This window comes from Megascapheus bottae, chromosome 13, assembly GCF_031878675.1.
Source record: "Megascapheus bottae isolate mThoBot1 chromosome 13, mThoBot2.hap1, whole genome shotgun sequence".
Classification (NCBI taxonomy): domain Eukaryota; kingdom Metazoa; phylum Chordata; class Mammalia; order Rodentia; family Geomyidae; genus Megascapheus; species Megascapheus bottae.
Window position 1 is genome coordinate 57857105 of NC_143521.1, and position 22580 is coordinate 57879684.

The following is a 22580-nucleotide window of genomic DNA, read 5'->3' on the forward strand; positions in this document are numbered from 1 at the left end:
TGATTCCTGTTGTTGGCAGTACTGGGATTTGAACACTGTGTCTTCCCTCTTGCTTGGCAGTTGCTGTACTTACGACTCGAGCCACTTTTGCTGTGGTTATTTTTAAGATAGGATCTCACATTTTCCTCTGGGCTGGCCTAGATCCAGGTCTCCCCAGTCCTGACCTTGGAAGCAGCTGGGATGACAGACAGGAGCCACGGGCGCCAGGCTGCCCTCCGGTGCCTTCTTATCTGCTGCTTCAAAACCAAGACCTTAGTCTCCCAAATTTAGGTACAGACTTTCTGCCTGCAAAATTCAGAAATCAGAGGGCCCAATGAGGCACGTGGAGACCCATGTAAAGACTTTACAGACATGGCATAGACCCTGTCTGCTGGTACTTTGATCTTGGCCTTGCAGCCTCCAGAGCTGCAAACAGCCAGTGCTCCCGGGCGCCCCGGTGGATAGGGGCACTCACGGTTCAAGAAAGTTCAGTGATCTCAGTGCAGTGCCCTGTGTGTGACCATGAGGCAACTTTCCCGTAGGCTGGAGGGGGCAGAGAGGTCAGAGGGTGAACTGCCTGAAGGTTATGCCAGGAAGGCCAGATTCTATCAGCCACAACACAGTGGGGTCCGGGAGACATGGCCTGCCTCTCTACTCACTCACCATCATGCCTCCCTTCCTCCGGCCAAACTTTTATCATTTGGAGAAGTGTCTGGCCCCAAACTACATTTCCCAGCCTCCCTTGTGTACAGGTGTGGCATGTGATTGCCTTCTGACCAATGAGTCAAAGGAGGCTCGGCGAGGGTGACTAGGCAAAATGCTCCTTAAAAATAGGACTGAGCAGTTGAGTGTGTTTACTGTTCAATGGCAGAGCACCGGTCGAGCTTCTATGGGGAGTTGGGTTCAACTCCAGCACACACATACACAGCTGGTAACAGCTATTTTTACCTGTGTCTTTCTCCGGCTTTCTGTCTACACTGAAGACATACAGCCAGCAGTTACTCGGGGCTCTGCAGATGATCTCTAGGCTAGAGAGAGGCACAAAACCCTGCACCCTAACTCAGTGGGGAGGGTCACCAGAGTGCAGGCCCCCCTCATGCTGGGCCCAGGCTGGAGAAAGGTGAAAGCTCTTTATTTAAGTCCTGGTGAAGTGGTAATGTCCCAGGAAGCCACCATCCTCATGAGGACAGTCAGAGGAGGAAACAGGGAAATTGTATTTTTATTGTAATTAATAGAAGGGTTGCATTATATTTGCCATATATTTGCCATATATTGCTACCTTTTCTCATGTTTTTGTCTCCATTTCCCTCCCCCAACCCCCTCCCCTCATCTTGTTTTCCTCTCTTTCCTATTCTATTTCAAATAAACAAACAATATACAATATATCAGATAACAAGGTAAGATACTGTAACAATATGAGATAATCAGGGAACAACAAAAGAAATGAGAAATAACAGCGCATTAAGAACAATAATCATATATGGCTCTTGTTTCTATATCCTGGAAGGAAATTGTATTATTTTAACAACTATCAAAAGGGCCAGCCTCAGAAAGCTAAATCTTGTGAGACTCTCTTTTTGTGTGTGTGAGATATTCTGAGATTTTTTTTTTTTTTTTTTTTTTTTGCCAGTCCTGGGCTTGAGCTCAGGGCCTGAGCACTGTCCTTGGACTTTCTCAAGGCTAGAGCTCTACCACTTGAGCCTCAGCACCACTTCTGGCTTTTTTCTATGTATGTGGTACCGAGGAATCAAACCTGGGTCTTCATGCATGCTAGGCAAGCACTTTAACCACTAGGCCAAACTCCCGGCTCCTGAGATGTTTTTCATGTGATTTTGTATGACATTGAGGGAACTCCTCATCCATTCACCAGTGACACAACTTTCTGGTCCTTTTCTGGGCAGTAACCCCCTCAGCAAGCAGTAACAATAGGAGACAGACCACTGTCCTTCTGCACCCTCCCTTTCAAGACTAAAAGAGACCAAAGTTGTGTGTGGGTTTGTGGGAGGAGAAAGGAATGAGATAGGATAGATAGATGAAGAGATAGGGAAGTTTTATTATTCTAGCATATATAGATATACATATACATATAGCCAGTCCTGTCCTGGGGACTGAACTCAGGGCCTGAGCTCTGACTGTCCTTGGGTTTTTTTCCTCAAGGCTAGAGCTCTACCACTTGAGCCACAGAACTACTTCCAGCTTTTTCTATGTATGTGGTACTGAGGAATCGAACCTGGGTCTTGGTGCATGCTAGGCAAGCACTTTAACCACTAGGCCAAACACCTGGCCTAGCATTCCTATTTTCAACAATTATCAAAAAGGCCAGACTCAGGATTTTAACCCAGGAAGTAACTGAAAAAACAGGTGAACCCCCATCCCACCGGCCCCCCTCACCCCCCCCACTTCCTTTTAAATGTGCTTGGTTTATTTTGTTTTCATGTGTTTGTGGGGTTTTATTGTTGTTGTTTGGCTGGGAAGGTTAAAAAAAAGTCTTCATTTTCATTTTGGTCCAAGCTGAGGAAGGGGCTCCCGAGTGGTTGGTCTTCTGGCTGTGTCTGAGGGTGAGACCTCTGAGACCTCAGAGGCAGTCACCCAGCGGGCTTGCAGGATGCCCGGCCAGTGGCTGACCCTCTCCTGAGAGCATCACCTGAGGAGGCAGTTCAATGATGGGGGGTGAGCAACAGCGGTTGCGGTTGGCTCCGTGCCTCCCCAGGGCTGGGGCGGCCTCCGTGGCTTCCACTGTCGCTCCTCTCATCTTGAGAAGACTTCTTCACGTCCTGCACCGACCCGCAGCCCTGGGTCATGCAGGTGCTGCATCTTCTGGAGGCCCTGGGTGCCCTCCGCCTCGTCTCCAGAGCAGCCGCCCTCACTGCCCAGAGCTGCAGGGAGACCCTTTTAGCCCTGAGGGAGGTAGGGAGGACCCACCGAGGCCACGTGACCGGGTGATGGGTCAGTGGAACCATCCTGATGCATTGGCGTGGTCACGGGCAGTTGTCTGCACAGAGCTACCACATGCAAAAACACAGGGCCCACTAGTCCTGGAATCAGGAGGAGCAGAGAAGACAGCGTTAGAGGTTGTGAGAGGAGGGGAGACCTGAAGGCGAATCACAGAGCTTGTGAAATTGCCAGATTAAGAGATTTGGGAGAGGGTGTAATTTTAGCTACTCAGGAGACTGAGATCTGGAGGTCTCAATTCAAAGCAAGCTTAGGCAGGAAAATCTGTGAGATTCTTTTTTTTTTTTTTTTTTGCCAGTCCTGGGGCTTGAATTCAGAGCCTGAGCACTGTCTTTGGGTTTTCTTAAGGCTAGCACTCTACCACTTGAGCCACAGCACCCCTTCTGGCTTTGGTGTGTGTATATGGTACCGAGGAATCAAACCCAGGGTTTCGTGCATACTGGGCAAGCACGCTACCCCTACGCCACACTACAGGCCCAAATCTGTGAGATTCTTAGCTCCAATTAACCACCCAAAAAGCTAGAAAAGGAGCTGTGGCTCAAGTGGCAGAGCATAAAACCTCTGGTACAGCACTCAGCCCCTGAGTCCATGCCTCAGTACCAGCACCAAAAAAAAAAAAAAAGGGAAAAAGGAAAGAGATTTAGGAAGGGTGTGCGAATGGTGAAGCTCTTGGAACGCTTCACGAGTGGGAGGAGACAAAGAATGAAAGGACAAACCAGACAGAAGTCTGGTGCTCACCTGGGTCCGGGATAGGCCTCACCATCTGACCTCCCCAAACCATTGTCCAAGGATTAGAAGTTTCTAGATATCACAACGCCCTGGAGTCCCTCAACTCAAAGAGAACGGAGACAGTGGACAGCAGCTGCCATTTTGAGTCTTTAACTCCCACTTCCTGAGAGGAAAGGGTACTTTTACTGGTGTTTTTTGTTGTTGTTGTTGCTTTTGTTTTTTTGGCTCAAGCTGGTGCTCTACTTCAGCAGCCTTAGCTCTGCTTCCAGGTTTTTGATGCTTCATTAGAGATAAGAATCTGACAAATTTTCCTTCCCACTTTGGCTTTGAACCTCAATCCTCAGATCTCAGCCTCCTGAGTAGCTAGGATTTCAGGCATGAGCCACCAGTGCCCAACTGAGTCATTTATTATTTTGAGAGCCTGACTGCAACCCATTTGACAGAGTGGGAGACAGAAATGTGACCGCTTGCTCCTAGCCACACAGCAAGAATCAGGCCGAGCTGGGACTCGTCCCTGGAGGTTTTTGGTGGTGGGTTTGTCTGGAGGCGCCCCAGAACCACTCCCCGCTGGCCTTGGCAGGCTGCCCTAGCAAGTGTCCTCTGTCTGCCCAGCAGGTCTCACTGGGCCCATTTGAGAACCTGCCCCAGGGCCTCAGCTCTGCAGGGGAGGAAATAAAAATAGCCTGGGCACAGAGGCCAATGGTTGGGCTGTGGGCAGTGGTGCATGCCTTTCCCATGACTAGCCTTTGCAGAGGAGCCACCTCCCCTGGGCCATCCTGGGTGCCTGGTCTAGGGTTGGGCACCAAAGGCAGAACCGGGCTCACGCCTCTCCCACTGGAAGGGGCCCACAGCCTGCATGGCACAGATGGTCCCGGAAGCCCCAAGGGCGGGAAGGGATGGGACACTGGCTAGCTTCCTTCCCAGTACAGAAGAGGCCTGTCACCTACCCAGGGGCAACAAGAAAAGAGGTCACCTCAGAGAAAACTAGTTAGGCCAAGGTGTGGGGACATTCAAGGGCCATGGAGAGAAGATCTAGCCTTGGCTTTGTCTGGAGTCTGAGTGACCTTTAGGGCAGTTCTCAGGCTGGGCTGGGCAAATGGGCAGGCCAGGTCTGTGGGGACAGTGGGGAACCGTGGGGCTAAGCTGGTGGTGACACAATCTCACCATCTCCAGACCCTTGACCTTGATCCCACCCGTGAACCCCCCCCCCCACTTGCCCCTCTCTCCCTGGCTCTGGGGTTGGGGAAGTTGGGCCTCAGAAGCCATCGTTCTGCAGGTTCCTCCTTTGTAATAAACCATTGGCAGTGAATACTTGTTTTATTGTCAGTTTCGAGATGCCCCCAGTCTGAGATACTGCCAACCTGAGTCCTGGCCCCCGAGCTGCCCTCCATCTGCCACAACACTGTTCTCAGCAGGGCTTTGACAGGTCAGTCTTTTAGCAGACAGCTCAGGGTTCAAATCACATCTCCATTATTGTCTTGGGTGACTCCCTAGTTTCTTTCAGAGTCTGTTTCCTTGGTTTTCTGACCAGGAGTGAGGCCCCTTTGGGAATCCTGAACAGATTAGAGAATCAGTGGGTGAAAAAACAGCACATAGTAGGTACTCATATAATGAGAGTTTGTTCTATGTTTTTGCTACCTTTCCTGGTGTTTCAGTAAGAATACCATAAATACCCGCTTTGCAGTCACCCTGAGGTTTGTTTTGTTTTGTTTGTTTCCTGGATACAAAGCACCAGTTGCTTGCTTTCTCCAAACCCCGCACAGCCTGACGATTGTCGCTGCCAATACCGATGCTGCCTTGAAGGTGACTGGAGGCTGGGCGTGGCCCGCGTGTGGGTCTCTGAGGGGCATCTTTACCTCAGGACAAGGAGCAGTCGCCGGCTCCGTGCCACCCAGTCAGTCCTGGACACAGTGAGGCCTGATGCCTTTCAGGCAGAAATTCTAATAGTTCCCTGTGATGCTCTGAATCCAGCCACAAATGAGTGTGGCCATTGCTCTCTCCTAAGACAAGGTCACCATGTCTGGGCCAGCCTTTGCTTCCCCTCCACACAGAAATGAGGTGGGGCACGGCAGTGGCTTTTGGCCTTAAATTAAGTGATGTCTCTGTGGACACCGGTGGTGGTCTGGATCCTGCTGATGAGACAGAATATGGTTTTTGTTTTTTTTGTCAGTCGTGAGGCTTGAACTCTGGCCCTGGGCACTGTCCCTGAGCTCTTCAGCTCAAGGCTAGCCTTCTACCACCATGTGAGCCACAGGTCTACTTCCAGCTTTCTGGTGGCTAATTGGAGATGAGACTTTCTTGCCTGGGCTGGCTTCAAATTGTGATCCTCAGATCTGAGCTTCCTGACGAGCTAGGAGTACAGGTGTGAGCCCCTGGGACCTGACTCCAGCTTTTCCATTCCCGGAAGTGAACGCCGCTCTCTTTGGCTGAGGGTTGGCTGGGGCAGGCTCTGTTCCAGCGACTTTCCTTGAGGGTCTCTTCCCTGAAAGTCATTTCTTTTTAGAAGATTCTAGCTTCCTGGAAAAGATATATTAGCATCATCCGCACATTATGAACTAATGATGGCATGCAAACATAAACATGATACCAATTTTACTAAGTATCAACTATTCCCATCTCCTCTATGGTATACCGCAGCATCATTGGCTGTTAGTAGTAATTTTTTTATGGCTTAAATGATTTGGGCTGTAAATGCTTGGCATTCTGTATAAATGTCACCCTCCCTGCCCAGGAGGTTGCTTCATAAATACACCCAAGCCACCCTCCACGCTATCGTCCAGAGCTTGCTGGAGGAGGCACTGGAGGTCACCTTGTCCAGATCCACCAAGTGTCCCAGTAACTCACAGATAAGTGACCACCTGGCTCAAATGTCTCCAGAGCGTGGCCCTGACATCTGGACCCCTGTGGCTGCTTAAAGCAGAAGGAATAACAGAAGGGAAAGGATGGCTGCTCAGTTATAGCAATGCGCTCAGGGTCCTTGGGTAAGTGACTTCAGGCCTCTGAGCCTCAGGGTCCTCACTTATTAAGGAAGGACGGACGGCTGGGTGGTCAGTCCCATTGAGGACTATCATCCCAGCTAATCACCAGGCTGAGATCTGAGGATCACAGTTCAAAGCCAGCCTGGGCAGGAAAATCTTTAACTCCAGTTAACTACCAAAAAGCTGGAAGTGGTACTGTGGCTCAAATGGTTGAATGCTAATATTGTGCCGAAAAAAGCGCAGGGAAGCTGGGCGAGGTGGCTCATGCCTGTAATCCTAGGAGGCTGAGATCTGAGGCTCACAGTTCAAAGCCAGCCCGGACGCTAAAGTCCCTGAGACTCTTATCTCTAATTAACCAGTAGAAAACTAGAAGTGGTGCTGTGGCTCAAGGAGTAGGATGGTAGCCTGGAGGTGACGAGCTCAGGGACATCGCCCAGGCCCAGAGTTCAAGTCTCACAACAAAAACAAAAAACAAACAAGAAAACCATGCAGGGACACTGCCCAAGTTGAAACCCTTGGACTGGAAGACACAAAAAAATATATCATCCTGGGACCAGAAGTTTGGCCTAGTGCTAGAGTACTTACTTAGCATACACGAAGACCCGGGTTCAGTTCCTTGGTACCACATACATAGAAAAAAAGCTGGAAGTGGCGCTGAGGCTCAAGTGGTAGAGCTCTAGCCTTGAGAAAGTCCAAGGACAGTACTCAGTCCCTGAGTCCAAGCCCCAGGACTGGCAAAAAAATTTTTTTAAATATACAATCCTGAATTCAGACTTGAGAACTGACCCAAGAAGGAAGGGAGGAAGGAAAGGAGAGAGAGAGAGAGAGAGAGAGAGAGAGAGAGAGAGAGAGAGAGAGAGAGAGAGAGAGAGAGAAAGAAAGATTATCTACCAAGGGTCTAGCATAGTGTCTGTCACACTGCTTTGCAAGGTTTGTTGAATGAATGGATGGAAGGATGGAGGGGAAGAAAAGTAGATTTGGGGGTGACTTTGTGAGCGCTGGCTGAACCCTGTGTGACTCTGTGAAAACCACTTCAGTTCTCTTAGCCTGCGTTTTCTCATCTCTACAGTGCGGCAGATGGTAATAGGAGTCTCGGGAATGTCCAGGAGCACTGTAGGTGGTCTGTGTCCAATTGTGTCTCTCTCAGAACTTGGCCTTCTGCTGCCAACATCTTTAGTTAGCTTGAGAGTAGTCCTCAAAACGTCTGAGTCTGGATCATTGGGGACCCAGCATGCAACTGGTGCTGGCCAGGAATGCTCAGAGGAGTAAGATGCGAGCCATGCCCGTGGTGTCCTGTGGAGTGATGGGAGGGCTGGCCAGCCGTGGTCCCTGCCTGGCTAGATCCCCCACCATGTCCTGCCCTGCACTGGAAGGTCTTAGAAGCCCCAGCACTTGGCTGGCCTAGACTTGAAGATCAGTGGAAGAGGCCCAAGGTGACCGCAGCTTTTCCAGTGCTGTGGCCCTCAGGACATTGCAGCAGGGCAGTCCTCTGTTGGCGGAGGGAGGGTGACCGACTGCCTTCTAGCCCCATTCCAGACCTCGGTGACACCTGCAGTGCCTGACTGTTGGCAGGTGACATCCTGCGCTCGTGGGCTGGCGCATCGATCGCAAATCATTTCCAGTGCCTCTGCAGGCTGGTGACCCAGATTCAGGTTCCTCGGGGCTTGACAATCAAACCAGCTCAGGTGAAGCCTTGTGAACGGCCTGAGGTAGTTATTAATGATGACACACACGACATCAGGAACAACGTGTGTCCGTGTCCAGCTGTCAGGCTTTGCTTCTCCCTCAGGTTTGCAAGGGGACAGGGCTTGGGAGCATAGGACGGACATCCATGTTCTGAAGAGAGGCATCAAGCCTTTAGTGTTCAAATCAGGAATGGGGGTACATTCCTGTAGTCCAAGCTTCTTAGGAGGTTGGGTCGATTATTTGAGTCCAGAAATTCAAAGCCAGCCTAGGTGACATAATGGGACTCTGTCCCAAAAGAGAAAGTGGGATGGAGGAAGTGAGGAAAATATACTGAGAGACAGAGAGAGAAAAAGGGGAGGGGGAGAGAGAAACAGAGACGGAGAGACAGACCGACAGACAGAGCATGCTCAATGTTGCACTTGAAGCTTTGGAGCCAGCCAGCGGGGAGGGAGGAAGTGACAGTGCTCGAGATAACCCGGCCGACAAGAGGCAGTGCTAAACTCCCACCTAGGTTGGGCTAACCGCAGAGCCAGAGCCTGATCCAAGGTCATTCCTGAAGCGGACTCAACAGGGTGGCACTGGGACTCCAGGTTGGGCCTCTGAGAGAGGGGGCGTTGGTAGGCAGAGCAGCAGGGAAGTGAAGCAGCCCTGAGATGGGATTGAGCTAATGACCCAGCTAGAGTGAACAACGTAGTGGGTGCCAGGACGAGGCGATGACCAGGAGGCCAGTCAGGAGCAAGATGGGGGTGGAAGATGGGGATTTGAGGTTACCCCACGAATTGACCAGTCAAGAGCACATGGTGGGGCTGTGAAGTCAGGAGGCAGCGGAGATGGGGCAGGGCTGAGAATGGAGGCTCGGGAAAGGGCTGTCTGTGCATACAGTGTGTGGTGTTCATGTGAGGTGACACTGACCTGGACCTGCTCCATGAACCCCTCAGACATGGGTTCTATCATCGTGCCCATTTTTTTCCCCCCATCCTGGATCTTGAACTCAGGGTCTGAGCACTGTCCTTGGACTTTCTCAAGGCTCGCACTCTACCACTTGAGCCACAGCACCACTCTGGCTCTTTCTATATGTGTGGTACAGAGGAATCTTTGTACATGCTAGGCAAGCACTCTACCACGAGGCCAAACTCCCAGCCTCATCATGCCCATTTTACAGATAAGAAAACTGATGGATCTAGATGAGCAGGCAGGGTGGGCACAGTGGAGCTTGGCTTCAACCAGTGCCCAGACATGAAGTGTAGGAGCAAGAAAAGCCGTCTGTGCTTGGGACAAGTTTGGAAGAATGACGGCAAGACATGGCATGTGCATGACAACCTAGAATCTGCAGAGGACATCAGACCTGATTTGGTTTGGCCCCAAATCCAACTCACAGTGGCCCAGAAGAACCATCACCCCTCTGTGAGTTCATGTATTAGGACAGTGCAGGTGCATGAAGGTCAGGGGTCAGAGGTCATTTTCAGAGGTCTAGCCTCCATTCATCAGATCTTGAAATGGAGTGTGCCACCCCCAAGAGAAACAGAGGGCTCCTGAGCGGGCTGCGAAGAGGGACAGGCCTGACTTGAGATGACAGTCCGGTTTGTACCTGAGTGCAGGAATGGGGCATGTGGGAGGTGACAGGAAGTGCTCGTGGTTTTTCTCCAGGGTCACGCTGGATGCAAACCTGTGACACGGTGGCAAGGACAGGGTTGGAATGACACTGCCACTCAGTAGTGTGGCGGAGGAGAGCCCTGCTGACCTCTGCGGGGCCTCAGTGTCCAACTCCGAAGCAGGGCAATCCCCGAGGACAGCCCTGGAGGGCCGCGGGAGTGGAGAGGAAGGGCTGGTGTTTTGAGTGTCTGGTGACAGAGAGTTTTGGCACACACTCTTTTAGAAAGGTGTCAACTAACTGAAATTTTGTTGCTGGACTTCAGAGAAAATAAAAAAAAAAAGGAGGCTTGAAATCTTCCTGTCCAGATCCTTTGCTGTACAGAAGGGGAAACAGAGACCAGAAGGGAGATTCGGTGTTCCAGAGCCCCTGTCACCAGAGTTTTACTCAGCTCCTGTACCCAGGAGCTTTAAGGAAGTCCTTGCCCAGGGCACAGGAGCCATGCGTGACAACGCTGTTCCCAAATGGTCACAAGAAGGCAGGGTTGCTAGCTTCTCAGGAGGCTGAGATCTGAGTTGCGGTTCAAAGGCAGCCTGGGCAGTGTGAGACTCATCTCCAAGAAATTACTCAGAAAAGGCTCTAGAAGGGGAGCTATGACTCAAGTGGTAAAATGCTAGCCTTGAGCATAAAGAGGCTTAGGGACAGGGCTCAGACCCTGAGTTTAAGCCCCAGGACTGGCAAACAACAAAACAAAACAAAATGTAGGATTGATTTTTTTTTTCTCCCAACACTGATTCATACTGTATTGCAGAACATGGCTCAGTTAAGGTCTGAAGCATAAGGGTCAAGTGGTAGAGCCTAGCAAGCACAAAGCCTTGAGTTCAAACCAAGAACAAGAAAGATGAATAAGTGGGGGAGAGGGGAGGGAGGGAGGGAGGGAGAAAAGGAGAAGAAGAGAAAGAGAAAGAGAGAGAGAGAGAGAGAGAGAGAGAGAGAGAGAGAGAGAGAGAAATGAAGGAACAATTAAAAAAAAATAACAAAGATATTTCCTCCAGTCTTCCGATCCTAGTAACTCCAGATAATTATCCCGGATAATTCCTGATGTTTATCTGCAGGCCAGTATTAAGGCTGTAGCTCCTATATAACTTCAGGGGGTGTATAATGCCTCTTCTGCCTCTTCTCCCAAGAAAGTCTTCAGGTTTTCCCAGATTTTTTTTTTTTTCTTGCCAGTCCTGGGCTTGAGCTCAGGGCCTCAGCACTGTCCTTGGACTTTCTCAAGGCTAGAGTTCTACCACTTGAGCCTCAGCGCCACTTCCAGCCTTTTTCTATGTATGTGGTACTGAAGAATCGAACCCAGGGCTTCGTGCATGCTAGGCAAGCACTCTACCACTAGGCCAAACTCCCAGCCTTTCCCAGATTGTTATTTGTAAAAATTGGCTTAGGGGCTGGGAATGTGGCTTACTGGTAGAGTGCTTGCCTAGCATGCATGAAGCCCTGGGTTTGATTACTCAGTACCACACAAACAGAAAAAGCCAGAAGTGGTGCTGTGACCCTAGTGGTAGAGTGCAGCCTCAAGCAAAAAGAATCTCTGGGAATTCAGTGCCTAGGTCTGGAATCCAAACCCCAGACAGGATTGGCAAAAAACAACAACAAAAACCTTTTGTTTAGCAGGGCACCGGTAGCTCATGCCTATAATCCTATCTACTCTGGAGGCTGATATCTGAGGATGAAGTTTTGAAACCTGCTCTCAGGCAAGGAAGTCATAAGACTTGTTAAGAGACCAGGATTTGAACTCTTAGTCTGCTGATACTTTGCATCTGAGCCTACCCTGGAGCCAATCCTGTTTTCTAGAGGTTAATTGGAGATAAGTCTCCCATCCTTTTGTGTCTAGGCTGGCATTGAACCTTGATCCTCAGGTCTCAGCCTCCTGAGTAGTCAGGATTATAGGCATGAGCCAGGGCATCTGGCTTTTTTTTTTTTTTTTTTGTGGGGGTGGGGTGTGTGTGTGTGAGTGGTCCTGGGGCTTGAACTCTGGGCCTGAGCATTCCAGCTCAAGGCTAATGCCACAGTGCCATTTCCAGTTTTCTTGTGGCTAACTGGAGGTAAGAGACTCTTGGACTTTCATGCCTGAGCTGGCTTTGAACCATGATCCTCAGATATCAGCTACTCTTAAGTAGTTAGGGTTACAGGTGTGAGCCACCTGAGGTGGTTTCTTTTTAGATTCATCTCCAATAAACCAAACCAACCAAACAAACAAAAAAACAGAAGTAGAGCTGTGGTTCAAGTCATAGAGTACAAGCCTTAAGTAAAAGAAACTTAGGGTCAGTGAGCTTAAGCTACAGGACACATACTCGTACACACATGCACACACACCAAACTCAAAACCAAGACCAAAACTTGCTGACAGTACTCTTTTCATACAAAATAAATGTCTATGCCAGTAATGTTAACAATTAGGATTCCACGGCCTTTTACAAATCTCTGACATTTGGGGGAAAGACATTTCACTGTGTGTAGCCTGGCACACCTGGGCATCAGATCCCGAAGCTTTATTTGCCTTTCCTCTCTTATTTCTCAGCAACCCTGGTTTTCCAGGACCTTTCCCACACTCTCTGCCTTTCCTGGAGCTTGATCTCCCAGAGCTCAGGGGCGCCACTCCTGCCTAGTCCAGAGCCAGGCCCAGAACAAGGGCCCAGACGTTAACTCAGTGGTTTATGATGAGATCCATTCACCAGAAAAGGTCTAAGGAATTAAGTTGGGAAAAGCTGTGGGAAGGAAAACACCTTAGATCCCAAAGCCTAGATTCAGATCCTGCCTCTTCCTTGGGGGAGAGGGGGAGTCTCTGTCCTTCAGGGCACCACAGGCAGCAGGCTTTGGGATTTTTTTTTCGTCTCAGCTTCCTTAAGTGTGAAATGCAGGATTCTTGTGAAGAGCAAGGACACACAAATAATAATAATTATATCCACGACAGTCCGTGGTCTTCTTCCAGGTGTGGCGTCCACCCAATCTCAACTCGGCTGACCCTTCCCCTCCCCACCTCTGCTTCTCTTAGGTCCCTGAGCTGTGCCAGGCGTTCTGCTCATAGTTGTGAGCAGCACAGCAGTGCCAGCTGGGCACCGAGGCACCTTCCACCACCAACACGGCGAGCCAGGACCCGATGACCCCACCACGCAGGTCACTTCACCGCTAGGCTTGCTTTTTCTTTTTTTTTCCTTGAAAGGCAGATACTCTTCCCCCAGGCTCCTTCCTCCTGCGATGCCTAATTATTTGCTCTTTAGCACCAGGCTGAGGAGTCGTTTAGGGAAGGTTGAGTGGGTGTGAAGAGACTTTGATTAAAAGGTTAGTGCACATTTTTGGCTCCCACTTCCGAATCTTCTAGAATGTCTTTTTAATTTTTTTTGGTCTACGCAATAATATATATAATACAATAAAAAATATATTATATTACATATAATATATATTTTATTGTATTATATATATTACACATTGTATTTTATATATAATATCTATTTTATATACTATATATTATATGTAATATATAATATATATGATGTATTTTATATATAAATTTTATATAATATATATTTTGTATTATACAATATAAAATATTTTATATAATATAGGATATATAATATATATTATATAATGTACTATATATAATACATATATTTTATATATAATATATTTTATATAACAATATATACTACATTATATATAATGTAATATATATTACATTATATTATATATATATAAAAAGCCGTCACGTTTCTTGAGCTTTCAAGTTCAAGTCTTGATTTACACCGCCCACTCCAGCCATTCCAGGACGCGGGAGGGGGCGCGGCAGGGAGCGCGGGAGCCGGGCGGGGAAGGCCGCGGGGCTCCCGGGCTGCGCAGGCCGAGCCGGGCGCCCCGCCCGGGCTGGAGCGGCGTGCGTGCGCGTGCGCGTGCGCGTGCGCGCCGGGGGGGCTTCCGCGCAGCCAGCCGCAGCCCCCCGCGGGGCCTCCAGTCCCGAACCCCGGAGCCGTCCCGGCGGACCCTCGGGGGACCCGGGGGACCCGGGGGACCTCGGGGGACGGCGGACGCCGCGCCCCCGCTGGGTTCCCGCCCCGCCGCTCGCAGCCCGGCCGGAGGGCGGGGCCCGGGCGCGCTGATGTAATCCCGGCGCCGGGGCGGAAGGATACGCAGCGCCGCGCTGGTTGGCGGAGCGCTGAGGCGGTTGCCGGGTAACGGGGCGGCCGCGGCGCACCGCCTCCCGCCCTCCGCCGAGTGGCGCCGGGGCCGCCGCCGCCGCCGCCGCTGCCGCCGCCGCCGCCGCCGCCGCCGCTTTACGTAAGGCGCAGGCCAGGGCCGCCCGGCGCTCGGCAGCCGCCCGCAGCCCCCGGAGCGCGAGGAGAGGCGCCCGCCGGCCGCGCGCCCCGGCAGCCTCGGCAGGTACGGAGCGCGGGGGGCGGGCGCCCGGCCTGGTGGGCGCGGGGACGGGGCAGGGCGGGGGGCGGCGGCGGCGCGCGGGGCTCCCGCAGGCCGGGGGGAGGCCGGGCCGCCGGCGCCGCGGGAAGCGCCGGGTCCTCACGCCTGGCGCCGCCGGCGGGCGCGGCGGGCTCGGGCCTCCGGGAGCCCCGCGGGGACGCACACCTGGGCTGCGGGGAGCCGACGCCCGCCCGGCGGGGTCTCCGGCGCCCCCGCCCCCCAGCATTGTCCTGGCGGGGCCCCGCGGGGGAGGGCGGAGGGGGCGGGGCGGGCGGGGGCCCGCGGGGGGCCGGGCGGGGCGGGCCGGGCCGGGCGGCGCGCGAGGTCCGGCGAGGGTTAGGCCGGAGGCTGGAGCGCCGGGGCCCGAAGTCACCGCCCGCCCGGCGCCCGGCCTCCGGCGGGGCCCCCCGCACCCGAGCCGGCGGCGCCGTGCGCCGATGACAAGGCAGGACGAGGTCCCGGAGCGGAGCGCGCAGCCCGGCGGAGCCCGGTCCGGGATGGAGGCCACTCCCCGCCGTGGTGGGTGGCCGGGTGCTGGGCAGCAGGGGACGCGGGAGCCCCGGGCCAGCCCGGTGCCCGCCTGCCCCGCCCCGGCCGGCCCTGAACCCCGCGTGTCCCCAGACTGCAGACGTGAAGGGAGAGGGGGAAGAATAAAAACAAGGCGTCCCCTGCGCCCTGAAGGTCACGCCCGCCCGCGCGGTGTCCGGGCGGAACCACTGTTAACCGAGTCAGCCCTCCACACGGCAGACCCAGCTCCCGACGCAGTCGCTGAACTTGCCAGAGGACGGATTTTTTTTTAATCGTGCAGAAAGTGGTTTTCGCCAGGATGTAGCTTGACTGGCATCTGTGAGGACCTGGTTTTGATTCCCACAGGAGGCGAGAGTGTTAACCGCTTCAGATTTGATATGTATATATTTATTATTATTATTTTATTTCTGGCCGGTCACGGGGTTTGAACTCTGGGCCTGGCGCTCGCTGTCCCCGAGCTCTCCAGCTCAAGGCTGCACCACCCTGCCCCTTGATCCACGGCACCACTTCCGGTTTTCTGGTGGTTAATTGGAGGTGAGGGTCTCCTGGACTTCAGTGCCAGGGTTGGCTTTGAACGGTGATCCTCGGATCTCAGCCTCCTGAGTAACTAGAATTACTGACATGAGCCCCTGTGCCTGGCTAGCGTATCTTTTATGTAGGCCCGTTTTCAGCAAGGAAATGCTACTTTACCTATGCTTATTTATCTGCTTTGCCATTTCTTAAACTTGGGCTTGGCCACTGTCCCTTAGCTTTTTGCTTACGGTTAGCTGCACTTCATTTTTTGTTGTTTTTTTTTTCTTGTCAGTCGTGGGGCTTGAACTCTGGGCATTGTCCCTGATCTCTTCAGCTCAAGGCTGCACCACCCTGCCCCTTGACCCAGACACCACTTTCAGTTTTCTGGTGGTTAATTGGAGATAAGAGTCTCATGGACTTTAGTGCCAGGGTTGGCTTTGAACTGTGATCCTCAGATCTCAGCCTACTCAGTAGCTTGGATTACAGGCATGAGCCACTAAGCCTGGCTACTTCTGGCTTTTTGTTGCCTTTTAGAGCTAAGAGTCTCATGGACTTTGCTGCCTAGATTGACTTTGAACTGTGATCCTCAGATCTTAATGTCATGATTAGCTAGTATCACAGGCTTGAGCCACTGGCACGAAGCAGCACTCGCGAGAAGTTTGGCCTAGTGATAGAGTGCTTTTGCCTAGCATGCACGAAGACCTAGGTTCAATTCCTCTGTACTATGTACATAGAAAAATGCCACAAGTGGTGCTGTGGCTCAAGTGGTGGAGCTCTGTCCTTGAGAAAGCTCAAGGACAGTGCTCAGGCTCTGAGGTCAAGTCATGACTGGCCAAAACAAAAAAGAAAAAAATATGTGTATGTGTGCTGGTCTTGGGGCTTTAACTCTGGGCCTGGGCACTATCCCTGTCTTTTTTGTTGTTGTTGGCTCTACCTCTCTTCTCTCTTGAACCTCAGCTTTACTTCTAGCTTTTTAGTGATTAATTGGAGATATAGAGGAGTCTCAGGGACTTTCCTGCCTAGGTTGGCTTTGAACTGTCACCTGAGAAGCTAGGATTACAGGCATGAGCCACCAGCACCCAGTTACTATTTTTAAGTATTTAGTTCGAAAATTAGAAGTACAAGTTTTTTGGGCCTTTTCCTTAAAGAAAAAGTGGAGGTCTTAACATTACAGCATAAAGCATATATAACTATTTTAAGGATAATTTGTTTGTTACATCAGTTGCAAACATTTAAGAAAGCTAAATGAATCGTTAGCACTTTTTCAGTGGCTCTGTTGATCAGTTATGTGCCTTTTGTACCATAGCACTCTTCAGAAACAATGAAGTTGATATTTTGCATTGTGTGGAAAAATACTGAGCCTGAGCTCTGTCTCTCATTTGGTAGCTTTTGGATTGGTGCAGTTATTGGCCTCTGAGCCTGTTTTGTCACCTGTGCAATGGGAAGAATATTGACACCTGCCTCCCGGATGGTTGGGCTGACCAGTGAGGAGAGGTGAAGAAGTCATTTCATGAGTACTTTGTATTAGTAATGTTGGTGTGGCTAAACTCGGTTCCTCTGGTAGCTTAGAACTCACAGCTTTTACTTTACACGCTCCTCCTACCCTTCCTATCTGTATACTCTGCCTGCCTGAGTTCTTTCTTCTTACCAGCTTCTGGCTCAGTAAGCTTCTGTAAAATATGCTGTGGTCTGGAAATTAGGGTGCAGGGACCTGGGAGCATAGCCTAGTAGTAGAGTGCTCGATTAGCACAAAGCCCTGGGTTCGATTCCTCAGTACCACATACTCAGAAAAGCTGGAAGTGGCGCTGTGACTTAAGTGGCAGAGCACTAGCCTTGAGCAAAACATGTGCAAGGACAGTGCCTAGGCCAAGTTGAAGCTTCAGGATTAGAAAAAAAATAAAACTAGAAAAAATATAAAAAAGAAAAGAAATGCAGAACCCTTGAGGGTTCATCTGAGTGGGGCTTCCAGTCATCCCCGTGGTTGGCTTTCTTGTCCCTTGTTCTCATTGTACATGTAAGAAAGACTGCGTTTGGTCTAAACGTGCCAAGAGAGTTGCACGTGTTTATAATATTGTCTCTGATTGGAATGCCTACTTACTCTCACCTCCTTCAGAATCAAGACACTTAACTGCTCATCTATGAATCCTAGCTACTCGGGAATCTGAGATCTGAGAATTGTGGTTCGAACCCAGCCTGGGAAGTCAAATCCTTAAGACTCACATCTCTAGTTAACCAACCAAAAGCTGGAACTATAACCATGGTTCACATGGTAGAGCACTGGTTGTTGATGGAAAAAGCAGAGTGAGAACAAGAAGTTCTGAGTTCAAGTTCCAGTTCTGGCATACACACAAGAACAAGTTGTGTTTTTTTTTTTCCCCCCCATATATGAGCTGCCAAAGTGAGCACAAGAAAAAGTCACATGTAGGACCTCTCTGGAGCCCCTTGTAAATCCTTGCAAAATGAATTATTCCGTATGTGATCTTAGGTTTCTGTTTTCACTTTTGTTATTGTCTATATCAAGTATTATAAAAATTTTAAAAATTAAACTCTGGCTATAGTGCTTTAATTCCCCATCCCTCCCACCCCCAACACCGCTCAGGGTTTTGAAGATAAGAAAATGCCCACTTATTTTCTAAAAAAAAGATCATTTCCTCTAATCAACTTTAAGGACCTATTAACAATACAGAGGATTTTAATAACAACATTAGAAATGTGGTTTTGCCATGTTGAGGTTAGTGACAATTCTGTATATTTCTTGGCAGTTATGTTTGTGCAAGGTGAGGTCATTACCTTGCCTTCATCATCCAAACTCGAGAGCCTACTGCTGCAGGAGCTTGAAAATACTCTTGATAAATGAAGTGTCATTTCACCTCCAGCAGATGTTACACTTTCTGTTTAAAAGTTTTCTTTGTGGAAATTATACTCATAAAATTAATTGGTTTGGGGAGGATCTGCTAAAAGAGCACCAGGGCTGGTGTCTCCGCTCATCTGTTACCCGCTGGGTCACTGCAGGCAAGCTTGTTAAACCTCTTTTGGCCTCCTGTCTTTACTCTGTGAAGTGAGAGCAGTCTCGTCCCACCTGTTCTGCTTTGTAGTGCACTTGCGGCAGCCAGGCTGTGTTCTGCACATCCTGTACAGGTATGAGGTAACAAGATGTCTTGCTTCACAGCACATTTTGTTGTCCTTACCTCAGCTGAGAATCTTTGGAGACTTTCTCCATGGACCTACTCCATCCCTTCTCTTCCTGATTTCCTGCCCTGCCCTGCTCTTCCCTTAGGAAGAGTTACTGTAGGCCTAACTAGACTCCTCTTACCTCTTCTTTGGTTCTTCTTGGGTCTTTTACCAAAAGTACTTCATATGAACATCAAATCATATTTTCTTTCATTTTTCTTTTTTGGTGGGTTGTAGGACTGGAACTCTAGGCTGGGGTGTTGTCCCTAAGCTCTTCAGCTCAAGGCTACTGCCCTACCCCTTGTGCCACAGCTCCACTTCTCCTTTTCTAGTGGACTTCTCGTTTCTCATGGACTTTAGTGCCTGGGCTGGCTTTGAACTGCAATCCTCAGATCTTATTCTCCTGAGTAGCGATGTTTGTAGGCATGAGCCTAGCTTTTTTTTTTTTTTTTTTTTTTCTTTTTTAAGTCACAGGGCTTGAACTCAGAGTCTGAGCACTGTCCTTGGGCTTTCTCAAGGTTAGAGCTTGAGCCACAGCACCACTTCTAGCTTTTTTCTATTTATATGGTACCGAGGAATCGAACCTGGGTCTTTGTGCAAAGCAAGCACTCTCCCACTAGGTCAAACTCCCGGCCCCAAGCCTGGGGTCTTACTTGTGTTAAGATTGTTACTTTGGTTGCACCAGCATCCTTGTTTCTTGGTTGAGATGTAATTTGAAAAGGTTAGGAAATCGCAGTTAAAGACATTGTCATCTGGGCTCATTCTAACATTTAGCTGCAGCTCTTGTTGCCTTATATGTTAGACTTTCATTGTTATGAAAAAGACCTGGGCTGGTGTTTTGGTTCTGTAGGTTGAAGGGAGGAAAGATATCCTTGGTTCATGGTGTCTGGTGTTTCGGTCCATTACCGCTGAGATGTGCAGCAGAGTTGTTCCTCACCTCGTGGGAGCCAGGAAACAGAGGGAATAGGAGAGGGGAGAGGAGATGGGGGGAGGGAGGAGGGAGAGGGAGAGGAGGGACCAGTGCATTCCAAGGACCTGCTTCCTCCAGCTAAGCTTCACTTCTTGAACTTCTAGTACCTCTGAAAATTGTGCTGCCACCTGGGGACTGTAGTTCACATGAACCTCAGGGACTGTTTCAGTCACCAGACTGCTGGACAGTTTCATGATTGTCTGATTCCTTTACTTGTCCCTGTCTTTTGCATGCTTCACTTCACAATCTTGAAGATGTGACTGATAAGCTGTTATTTGCACATGTGATTCTTTTCCCACATATTGTCTGCTTGATAATCTCTCTGTTATGATTGTAATTTATTTGAATGGTGGCTGCTCCTAAATTTTAAATTCTTACATGAAGAAAGGGACTTTGGTTGGTAGCCTATGCCCTCTAGTGTGCAGTATAATCTTTTATGTAGTCTTGTTTTGTTGTCTTTTCTTTTCATCAGTTGTGGGGCTTGAACTCTGGGCCTGGGGGCTGTCCCTGACCTCTTCAGCCCTAGACTAGTGCTCTAGCTCGGTGAGCCACAGCCTCTGCACCACTTCTGTTTTTCTGGTGGTTAATTGGAGATAAGAGTCTCAGGAACTTTTCTGTCTGGGCTAGCTTTAAACAGTGATCCTCAGATCTCAGCCTCCTGAGTAGCTAGGATTACAGATGTGAGCCACCAGCGCCTGCCTTTATGTAGTATTAATTTGTTAAGAACTAACTCAGAGTCACTTTACACTTGGAAGGGAGTAGGGCTGAAATGGCTTTCTGTGAGACTGGTGAATCTGTAGGACATTCAGAGCAGGAACCAGCCTGTGTGCTTTAAAGTAAGCTTTTAAACAGGTTCTTGTACTAAAACAAAAATACACAACAATTTTTGATAAACCAATCCACTGTAGAGACCTGAAGAAAGTAGTATGCCACGGAAAAGCAGCGGCCTCACTGTGCAGAGCTGGCCCTGCAGATGTGCAACTGTGGACATCTGTGCTGCTGGGCTCTGTTCTTGATTTGGACCGTTTTAGTGTTCCTTTTTGGACTGGTAATGATTACCCGTGCCTGTCCCACTGTTTCTTGTGCGTCCTGGGGCTTGAACTTTAGGTCTGGGTGCTGTCCCTGAGCTCTTCTGCTCAAGGCTACAGTCCTACCCCTTGAGCCACAGCCCCACTTCCTGTTCTTTTCTAGTGATTAATTGGAGATAGGAGTCTCAAGTTCTTTTTTAGTGCCCTTTCTTTTTCTTTAGTGCCCAGGCTGGCTTTGAACTGTGATCCTCAGATCTCAGGCTCCTGAGTAGCTCAGATCTGAGAATGGTGGTTCAAAGCCAGCCTGGACTTACAAGAAAGTCCCTGGGACTCTTAGGTGCAATTAAGAGTCAGAAAACTGGAAGTGGAGCTGTGACTCAAAGTGGTGGGTAGAGAGCTAGCCTTGAGCAAAAGAGCTCAGGGACAGCGCCCAGGCCCTGAGTTCAAATCCCATACCAAACACCACTCCCTTTCCCTCCTTTTCCCCCTGCAAAACAAAACAAAACAACAACAAAAAAACCTTGCAAGACTTGACTCCTCCTCTCTCTATCCTGATTCCAGATCTGGCTGCTGGCTCCTACACATGTTCACCAGAATGGGATGCAGTCTGCTCTCTCCAGGAGCCATTCAGCACTAACTTTCACCCAAGGGAACTATGAGCAAGCAAACCTTTTGTTTATAAGTAGCCTATCTATCTCAGTATTTCATTACAGCAGTGAAAGCTGACACATTCAAAATATCCTTCATCAGATTTAACCTGCAGCTATAAATAAGTGCCTTTAGATGTAACTAGAAAAATAGGAGGAATAAAAATTGGAGGCGTGGCCTTTTGCATTCCGTAGAGTGAAGATAAGCGTTAAGCTTTAATTTCTTCTAATTGAAGTTTTAGAATGTGCACAATTTAGCTATTGTATTACTTTTCCAACAATTTTCATTCATTTCATTTTTATTTAAATTTTATTTATTCTCTGGCAAAAGCTTTTAGAGGTTTATATTAATGAGCTTTGTTTTGGGATTTTATTGGGTAGCTGTTAAAAGCATGAGCCACCAGTACCAGGATTGGACTGCATACTTGTAACTAGTCCTTCCTTATTATAAAGCTCCTATTTTTTTTTTAAGATTGTTCTTCTAGAGATGATATACAGTGAGGTTACCCTTATATCTGGTGATAATTACATTTCTTTCTTTTTTCTTAGTATCAACTATTCCTCATTCTCATTTCCTCCCTTCCATCTCTGCCAATAAGTTGCTTAGTTCTCTTTCATTAATGTCCAGTGCTCTGGATACCCTACTTGCTGCACCCGCTTTCCACCAATTCTGTGCCCTTCCTCCGTCTTCCCTAAGTCAGATGTGCACTGTATATGAGGTAAAGAACATGGAATCATCTAAAAACAATAGGACAAATTAAGAAAAGGTCCATTGTTTCCATATCTTTGGAGTTTTTTTTTTAGTATGTCTGTATGAATGAAGAGGTGCTTTTGTATTATCATTTTTGTGCTTTCCTCTTAAGACTATCCTCTTTTGGTTTCACTGTGTACATGAGTATCTTGAATCCTGTATATTTCATCATATCTCATTGCATTTTAAATCTAACATCTGCATCTCAGAGAGAACATGTGCAGTTTGTCTCTGATTTTGGCTTACCTCGCTCAACATAAGTTGTTCTAGTTCCATCCATTTCCCTATGAATGCCATTGGTTTATCCTTTCTAATGGCTGTATAAAATTCCGTTGTGTATAGGCACCACATGTTTTGGATCCATCCGTCTGTTGTGGCTCTGGATTCTCTCCGTGTCTTAGCTGTCGTGAACAGTGCAGTTTTGAACATGGATGTGCAGGGATCCTTGTCGTATCCTGGTTCATGTTACCTGGGGTGGATGTCTAGAAATGGCATGGCTGGGTCGTAGGGAAGGTCCAGTTTAGTTTCCTTTTTCTTTCTTCTTTTTTTTGGGGGGGTGGTGGTGGTCATAGCCCTGTCCTTGGGATTTG

General features: G+C 49.2%; 1 protein-coding gene across 3 annotated transcripts in view; it reads left to right on the plus strand.

Annotated features, from left to right (window-relative positions):
- Nucleotides 1–14244: 14244 nt before the first annotated feature.
- Nucleotides 14245–22580, plus strand: part of Kiaa0232 (KIAA0232 ortholog) — a 57732-nt gene continuing 49396 nt past the window's right edge. For all 3 annotated transcript variants that reach the window (XM_090343859.1, XM_090343860.1, XM_090343861.1), the window contains exon 1: nucleotides 14245–14346. The gene's annotated coding sequence lies outside the window, so the exon portion shown is untranslated. The remainder of the gene's footprint in view (nucleotides 14347–22580) is intronic.